Here is a 10,034-nt window from a genome sequence, read left to right as displayed (position 1 = left end):
GAGAGTTGAATACCGAAGTTGTTCAGAATGACGAGACATATTTTCTGAAGGTCCTAAATGTGATTTAGGAGTTACAGAAATGTTCGGAGTAATCACGAGTGCTTCCAGAAGGTTTTAGAAGCCTCTAAAAGGATCCGATGAAAATTCCGGAAGGTCAAATGGCAAAAGGTCAAAAGTCAAAGGTGGGTCAAACCCTAGTCAAAAGTTGACCACGTGGTCAAAGGTTGACCATGGGGGCCGGCCATCTTGGTTTGGAGAAGGTGATATACGACTCTATTAGGAGTCCATATCTATTCCTACTAGAGGTAGGAGTCCTACTCCAAAAGGAGTAGGACTCCTTTCCCAACATCCCAAAATTTTCTCATTTTGGAATGTTAATTAATATTATTTATTTTATCTAATTTGTTTGATTTGAACATATTTTGGTTAAGAATTTAAAATTTTCAGGACTTGTTTGAAAATTTTCTCACCATGTTTGAATTTAAAAACAAAAGAGTGGATTAATCTGACTAACCAAATTATATCGCATGGTTGATAGATTTTTACAAGATAAAAGTATTTAATTTGGATTCATTTTTGCGTCTTATGCTCTAACATGAGATTTCAAGATACTAAATAAATAAATCATATTTCTTTTTGAAGGATTTGATAAAGGATTTATGATATATTCCAAATTTCCAATTTGGATGCCATGACCATTTGAGAGCACCATTGGAATTATTGAATCAATTTGGAATGTTTCCCAAGATTTATTAAATGTTAAATAGAGGGAATAATATGGCTTTTCCAAGTATATAGTTGGAAAACATATTTAATTGTTCACCTATGATAGATTATTATTTTGGTATACTCTTTTCATTGCCAAATGAAATGATCAAATAAAGAGAAGAGGGTAACATGACATCCTCACGTGAAAATAATTTTCCAACATTTATTAATAGTGGGAATAACGTGACTTTCCTAATCCTATAGTTGAGAAAACATTTTCAAACTCTGCATGTTCTTGGTTTGGTGTTAAAATCAATTATATGATTTTTCCAACACTTGCCTATTTGTTAATGAGAAGGAATAATGTGACTTTCCAGATTATAAAGTTGGAGAACATTTAATTTGGTACGCATAAGGTTCATTTGGTGTTACAAGCCCATTTGGTAATTTATTGGAACGTAGATTTTTTTTTCTGAATTTATTTGGAATTTATTTGAGGTTCATGTGCTATAAAACCTATTGAAATATTTTATTCCATGAGGAAATTACTTTTCTTGCGTTCTAAACAGTTAATTAGCATTTCTGGAATTTTCAGGAATTTTTCCGAATCCGTTTGGTATTTTATTTGCCTTATGTGAATTTCCGACGATTTAGAGACCTAGAAAAGCTATTTCTTTTATTTCTTTTTCTATTTCTTCCGCGGAGTACGCTTTCTTTGCGAGGAGGCGTATTCTGCTGAAACCGTATCCACTTAAGTGTACTGAAAAGGTATCTTCTAATCTCAGCCATCCATCTCTCATCCAACGGCCCATTTCTTTTCTCTTTCTTTTCTTTTCCTTTCTCTTTTCTTTTTTCTCCTTTCTTCTTTCTTCCGCACGTGGCTGCCCAGCCCGAGTCTGCTTCCTGGCTGCAGCGCCATGGCCGCCAGCCCCGGCCGCTGCTGCTCTCCGGCCTCCCCTGCCGTGCAGCCCAGCCCCTGGACGCCTCCGCCGATCCCCGCCGCCCGCAGCCATCTCCTGCCCCGCGCCCAACCTCCCCCAGCCCGAGCCCAAGCTGCTACCGGAATCCATGGCCGCCATCACCTCGGAGTCCATAATTTGAACCGTGTTCCTCCACGTTTTTTGCTCTAGTTCATGCCCCACACAGCAAGGAATCAATCGCAACAAGATTGAAACTATCCCGAACTCTATCTCGTTCGAATTTTAAGCAAAACCGAGTCGTTTAAACCTCCACCGATGCCGGCCTTATCCCAAGCTCCATCCCTCCTATAAATACCTCCCCTCGGACGCCCTTGAGAGCCCCAACCATTCCCTCAAAACCTAGCTCGAAGCCACAGTCAATCTCGCCGCCAATTTCCAGTTTTCGTCGCCGTTTCCATGCGAACTCCGGCGAGCAATTCCTACCACCTCGCCCAAATTAACCCGAGCCACCAACTCCACTAGATCCCTCTAGATCCCTGTAACACCAGCCACCACAGCCTTGCCTTCGAAAACCTCTGTTTCGCCGAATCCCATCAACTCCGGCGACCTTCATCTTCTCCGGTGAGCTTTCTTGTTTTTTTTCCGAGCTGCAGTCTGTTTTGATTAGCCTACTTCTGTAGCTTGTAGATGATCAACCGTACATCTTATGTAGCCGACTCCTTCTGCTATGCTTATATCACGTCGTGCTCTTCAGATTAGATCAGTTTGCATGCCCCGTCTGGATTATCTTCAGTAGTTGATCTTTATCTGAAGTTCTATTCACAGCATCCTGCTTCTGGATTAGCCATGTTTCAAAATTCTTGTAGAATATTCCATAGATCCGTTTGGTCTCAAACCTTCCGCAGATTATCTACTATATCATGTTCTACACATCAGTGCACTTCTTGCACAAGTTATGTATCATCTACGCTAGTGCATCCTCAACCGAAGTTGCTATCTGTTAACACTGTTACATGCTATCTGTGTTGAAACATTGATTAGCTGTATTCCGAAGTCCCAATCTTTTGATCCATTATTCCAAATTAAATGATTCTTTCTGTTTTGACAATAATTAATCCAACCCTACATTCTGAACCCCTTTGTGCACCTTTTAATCGCCATATACGTTATCCCATGATCCAGTGAAATTTGTATCTGTTAACAGCCAAAACTTAACCGTTTCAACTGCAATTCAATCTAGCCTTTTGTTTTGATTTTTAATCCAAGTTTCCTTTGCATCTATCACATGTTCATATATGACCAAACATGTCCATGTCTTCAACTCATTTAGATTAGTTTTCCTTTCTCTATTTTTTCCCAACAACTTAGAGATTCTTTTCTAATCTTGATTATCATAAACTCTAGGTTCTTTATCTATCTTTTCTAGGTTTGGGTATCACTAAAGTATTTGTATAAATATATTTTGATAACCATAAATTGCATCATGAGGTTTATGTCATAGTTAGCCTTTGCATGTAAATAAGCAACAACTAATAAAATTTACTCTGATGTAGCTTAATCAATTTGCATTGATAGATTAAATGTATAGTTGTGTGTGCATTGCATAGATGAACTTGATGCATTGAAATTAATTACTTTAACTAAATAACAGCAGCATAGCATGCTAGAACAACAATTAACTTGATGCTTTCTATTATCTATCATGTTCACCTAAGTTCGTAGTTTGCATTATAGCTTTGTCATAATGTTGCATGTCTTGCCATAATTTAGTTGAATCGTGAGATGTGCATTGTTCATGTTTTCATAAATAAAACATGTGGGATATTAAGGGCTTAGTATTTATTCCTTAGTTATAATTCCTATCAAACTATTCCCATCTTTTCCGAAACCCTATCCTATGCTTTAGCAATAAAGATAATGGTTGATTATCACTTTTGGTTCTTCATTTGGATTTATTTGGAGTTATCGAAAATGTGGTTATTGTTGTTATTTGTTCTTCATGATAGATGATTCAGAGTGCGATTGTACTGAGTGTCGTGAAGAAGAAGTTTGTATCAACACAGGCCAAGGCAAGTGATACCTTTGATCATCTAGAATCCTATATTTTTGCATATGCTACTTTGTTCTACAAATTGTAAGAATGCATGTGTAGGTATTATTCTCTATAAAGTATTTTCAAAATGCGTTTGCAAATTATTAGTTATGACCTATATAGTATGCCTACAGGTTGTTTGCTATGCCACCAATTACCCTAAGTTATTACTTGTATGATTTTACAAAGTGCTTGTTACATTATTGTACCGGGAGGGACCCAAAACTATTTTCGAAGTATTAAGTGCTCAGTTTGAGCCGGTATATGTTTTGCAAAAATATTTTCAAAATAAAACCCAAAAATGTTTTCCACTGGGCGGAGTGGTATGTCTGAGACCATTTTTGGTTGTCGACAACAGCAACATCCAATTCGGCTCTGCAGATGCTCAGGATTTTGGTGGGGACCGCCATCCAGTATCAAAAAGTTCAAGTCTTTTCCAATGGAACCCAAAAGCTTACCTGTACAACCACTTGCTATTATGGCTCTGACTTAGTTGAGTAACTAGCGGGAAACCCTTACTTGGGTATCATCATCCGGAGAGGGGCCAATGTGCTTTTTGGAACGGGCGGTGCCAGGATTAAGTATAGGGGGCTTTTAGTGAAAGACTTCGTCACAATCTTTACCTGTTGCGCACGCTTGTCGTTAGGCAACACTTTGGATTGATTGTGTCTGGTGGGTAAAGTGTACAAACCTCTCAAGAGTGTCAATCTAATTGATTAGCCATGCCTCTGGTTATGGGCGAATTTTGAGCTACTAAGTCTGGTCAAGAGGAGATATTCTCGTTTTGTTTTCAAAAACCAAAAACTGTTTTGACTCGATGGTATCCACATAATGAGTTTCTACTCGATGGAAGTATCCACAGAATGAGTCAGAGGGTTACTATGTGAGCGTCAGTTTGACCCAGAATGCATAGTAAGGGAAAGCTTTGTGAGTAATCGAAGCACTGATGGCAGATCACAGAGTTAGGTCTTGTGGTGCAGATTTCCACTTCACATATTAGTTTTCAAAAACTATTTTCTACAAAATTCTAGAGTTAGAGTTTTCCAAAGAAAAGTACTATGAGTATTTCAACATCCAAAACTGGCTTTTTGCAAAAGAAACCGTAGAAGCCTATTTAGGACTTATACTTAAACATGTACTTGCATTTCTCCTAACCACACAGGTATCTACTTGCAAGTACATTCAATGTACTGACCTGCACCTATCATGTGCAGATTTTGACGTATGAAGAAAGGTTACGCAGGGTCGCGGGTCTATACTCAACAAGCCTGTGGCGTTGATGGACTCATTGGTGTTCAATTTGATTTTTCCGCTGTGTATTATAAAATATGTACTCTGGATCATTGTTTATCATTAATAAAAAGACATGTGTTTTTGGTATTTCATCTTGGACTGTGTGTACTAGCTATTGATGCAGGGACTAGTACAAAATACACAGAGATTCCGGATCATTACAGGTCTGGGTCACCACAGCTGGCCACCCTCCTATATAAGGAGGGGAGGGGTGGCCGGCTATAGGAGCACTCTCGCTAGTTTCCCTTTGCCCGTCAAGTCCGAGCTCTCTCCTCTAAAGTTTAGACGTCTAAAGTTTAGACGTCTAATTAGTAGATCGTCTACATTCCGATCTAGTTTCTTCCGGCGGTTCTTCGTACTGGATGTCGAAGTGCTGCTGAACTATTCCTTCGGGACGTGTGGATACGTGTGGAGAGATCGTCCACTTCGATCTTGTGGGCGGATCGCTGTTCATCTACTTCAAGCTTTCAGGCGCAGCAGATTGTGCGAGGAATATTCTCGCGGCTGGGAGGTATAACCTAGCTGCGGGAATCTGCTACCGGCTTCAACGATAATCTACTTCTGCTACGGTTGTTGGTACGTGATCAATCTATCGCATCCGCATAGTGATCTTGGTTGGTTCGTTCGTAGGAAATTTTAAATTTTTGCCTACGTTCCCCTTCAGGACATTGTATGCTTACATGGAATACCAAAGATGATTGTTTCTGATCGTGATGTGAAGTTTATGAGATATTTCGGGAAGACACTTTGGGGAAAGCGTGAGACAAAGTTATTGTTCAGCACTACTTGTCATCCCCAAACAGATGGTCAAACGGAGGTGGTAAATCGCACACTATCAATGTTGCTACGATCCATGATCAAGAAGAACCAGCGTGAGTGGGAAGATTGTTTGCCGCGTGTGGAGTTTTCATATAACAGGGCGATACACTACACAATGCAGCTCTTTCCATTCGAGGTGGTCTGTGGTTTTAAACCCATTACACCCATTGATTTGCTGCATCTACCCATGCAAGATCGTGTCAACATGGAGGCATCCAAGAGGGCAGATTTTGTGAGGAAGATACATGAGAAGACAAAAGAAGCAATTGAGATGAAAGGCAAGTACACCGCTGAACGTGTGAACAAGAAGCACAAGGAAGTATTGTTTTAGTGTGGCAACATGGTGTGGGTACATTTTCGCAAGGACCGTTTTCCAGAACGTCACAAGTCCAAGTTGCAGCCACGTGGTGCTGGACCATATAAAGTGGTTGCCAAGATTAATGACAATGCATACAAGATTGATCTTCCAACCGATGAGTTTGGCGTTAGTAATACATTCAATGTTGCTGATTTGACGCCATATGCTGAAGAAGACCTTGCTGCGTCGGGGTCAATGCCTTTTCAAGGGGGTAGGATGATGAGGACATCACTTGTCATTTGTCATCAACTCCAATTGATGATGTTTCTGCACATGACAAGCCCAATGAAGTTAGACTTGAGCCAATAACAAGAGCACGTGCAAAGCTACTTGAACAACAGGTGAACTCACTCTTAATTGAATCTGATGTTTTTATTGATGAAAGCTTTATACTACCTAAGTCTATGCATCTATGTATGATAAAATTTGAAGATGACTCAAGCATTGCACGTGGAGGAGGAGAGTTGCAACAAATCCATTGCCATTGATTTCCTATATCAAGAAGAGCGCAAGGGAGGAGAGGGAGGCCGGCGCACCACATGAAGAGGAGGAAATCAACTAAGCGCACGTTGAGGGATATGTGACACACATAGGGCTGCCTACAACATGTTATTTTGCCTAAGTGTGTGCTCGATGAGAGTTGAGCCTGCGTGCCCCTAGTTTGGGCGGGACCCAACGTTTTGGGTCAGTTTGTATCAAGTTTGGGTCGAACCAAGTTCGAGTCCGAGTCCAATTAGGTTGCCGGACGTCCACCCTCCTATATAAGTTGAGGGGCGCCCACGATTAGGGTTAGACCACGTTTAGATTATTCAGAACCATTCGTTGAACTGCTACAAGCATTCATCTGAAATTATATTCCTCTTTGATTCGATCAAGAATTTATTTTCACCACTTTGTTTCGATCTGGTGTTTTTGCTACTGAAGATTCAAGTGTTATCTATTGTTCCATTGGGAATTGGTAGATTGCAGAACCGCTTCGTGGTCGGCTGTCGTGGTGGAGTCACGGCAGATGCCATCGGATGGCTTAACTTGGGGCCGATGGACGATGGAGGATCCGGAGGAGGGAGGACGTGAAGGGAAACACGCACAAGTTGCGCAAGCACACACGGATTTACCCAGGTTCGGAGCCCTCTTGCCAAGGTAAGACTCCTACTCCTGCTTTGTTGTATTAGCCGAGATAGAGAAGCTCTACAATGGCGCTCCTTGAGCTGTATTCTTGGGGAAGAAGAAGAAGAAGGGGAAACCCTAGATGTCTAAGTGCACCCTCCTCTTCTACTGAGGGGTAAGGTTTTATTTATAGGCCGCCCATGTCATACTGACATGTGGGCCGAGTCTAACGTCATCTTCTTTGGGCCCCACCGGGAACGCAGCTTGGTTCCCTCCGGGTGGTACCTTAGGGGACAACACAACTTTACTTTTTCCTGGCACCCTGCAGATAGTACCAACTCTGCCGGCTTCCGTCAGAGATTCTCTTTCGGTGTTTCCTCTCTGCAGTCGCCTGGTGTCGGTACGTAGGCGCTGACCGCTTTTTCTGAGATGATGATCGCGCTGCTTTATTTTGCACCGCGTGGTCAGGATAAGACCGTTGAGAGATCTCGGCTATCGCCGGGATCAAGGTGCACGTCCTTATCCTGCAAACTCATAAGACAAAATAGCCATGCCGGCATACGCCCGGGATGCCGGCTTAGTGTTAGTTTGACTTTACGATGCCGGCATATATAACTATGCCGGCCTTGCCTCCGTCATCTCGGCTAGAGTTGTGTCGCCATGACCCTACCCGGGATCATCCCCCCGACACTAGTCCCCGAAGCTGTTCCGGTCCGGCAAAGAAGAATGTCGGGCCACGACAGTTTCCCATAGACAGGCCACCAAAGTCTACTTGGGCTTAGCCGAGAAAGATGCCGAGACAACCCCAGGTTCTCCTAGCCGAGATCAATCCATTCCGACATTCCGGGTCGGCGTGCTTATCTAGCCCTTGGCCGAGATTTTTTCTTCTCCATGGCCGACAGTTGAAAACTTACTTCTGCCGATATAGATGCCACCTGTGACTTGGATAATACACTCCTTTAAACTAATGGGAGGATAAGGCAAGAGTTACTGCCATTGCGCTTTTTAAGGCTAGCGTGCCGTCCCATCGGACAGTAAACTCGATAGAGCCATTAAGGGGGGAATTTCGGTTCCCACGCAGAGACTTATCCTCCCAAATCTTGCAGGATTCTCGGTGGCACGCCGCGTAGTAACCAAGCGTGCGCTTTGATGAGAATAACTGCCCCAAATCGTGCACAATCTTCCCGTTAGTCATTGAGGTGGTGGGCACGGGAAACCCGCACCCCATTACTGCGCCACGGGTATAAGTAACAGGGGAGGGCGAGGGCAGAAAACCCTTCGCACTCCTCGCACTCTTCGTCCTCCTCTGCTCTCCTTCTCCTCGCACACTCCGCCGCCACCTGCTAGCTCTGAGCTTTGCACCGCCACGGTTTCTCGCCTCCGAGCTCGCTGCCGTCTTCGCTCGCACCCATCTGAGTCTCCGCCGCATTAGCTTGCTAGCCCGAGCCTCGCACAAGCACCATCTTCACTGAATCCTCCAAACCCTAGATCTATTCTCCATCCATGGCGTCTTCTTCCCGCAACCCCGCCGTCGACCCTGCTGCTCAGCAGGCTGAAGAGATGGCCGGCTCCGAGCGAGCCGGCTGGGAGGGCTCGGACGTCACTCCGGCGGACATCCAGTGGCTACGCCGCTCCTGGCGGATCCCGGAGGACGTTGGGTGCCGGATTCCCGATGGCGAGACCATGCCAACTCCAGAGGCAAGTGAGCACGTTGTCTTTCTTGCTCACTTTGAGCGCGGTTTTGCTCTTCCTGCTAGTGATTTTCTTAGGAATTTCCTAGATTTCTTTGGCCTCCAGCCGCACCACCTTCCGGTGAATGCCGTTCTTACACTCTCGGCATTCGTCACTTGCTGCGAAGGCTTCTCGGCCTTTGGCCCTCCATCGACCTGTGGTCCCGGTACTTCATGTTCCGGCCACAGGTTCTTCCTGATAAGGACAATCCCGGCGCCGCGAAGTCGATGACCCAATGCAGCGCCGCCACTGTCGTTCCTCGTCGGGGTTCCAGCTTCCCCGGGATTGAGGGTCTTGAGTCATGTAAAAAATGGCTCAAGACCTTTTTCTATGTTAAAAAACTCATCTAAAGCCGACAAGATCAATCTGTCGGGATTTGAAGTCGGTCCCCCGGAGGAGAAGAGAAACTGGTCTTATGACCCGAAGGAGAGCCTCCCGGAGGTCAACGAGATCCACGCTGCCATCCTCGAGCTCAAGGACAACGGGATGACGGCTGACGATCTGTTGGCCACTTTTGTGTACCGGCGGCTGTGTCCGCTCCAGCACCGAGTACACAAGATGTGTTTCTATGGCGGCCAATTCGACCCGGACAGGGTGTTGACCTTCAAGCTCACCCACGCGGAAGTCCGGCGCCGGGTCAATGCGATCGCCAAGACGAGCATGTCCGAGAAATGGACATGGGGTATCCCGGCATACAGCCGGGATCACCGCGCTCCTCCGGTAAGTTTTAATATTTACTTATCTCCAGTTCATATCCGACATATGGTTATGCCGGCCCTTATCTGACGAATACCTTTCTCGGCTCAATTTGACTTCTTTGCGCAGAGGTTCTCTCTTCAGCGAAGCGAAGACGGGAATTCCCCGGACAAACGTTTCGCAGCCCGGCGCAGGTCTATCGACGCTGAAGATCCGGATTCAGAGGACTTCATGCCGATTGCCCATGCCGGCCCTCGACGCATCGAGAGTAAGGATCTCCGACATCCCCTTGTAATCCTTACCATACTTG

This window comes from Brachypodium distachyon, chromosome 2, assembly GCF_000005505.3.
Source record: "Brachypodium distachyon strain Bd21 chromosome 2, Brachypodium_distachyon_v3.0, whole genome shotgun sequence".
In the NCBI taxonomy this organism is placed as follows: Eukaryota; Viridiplantae; Streptophyta; class Magnoliopsida; order Poales; family Poaceae; genus Brachypodium; species Brachypodium distachyon.
Note: the sequence above shows the minus strand (reverse complement) of the source record.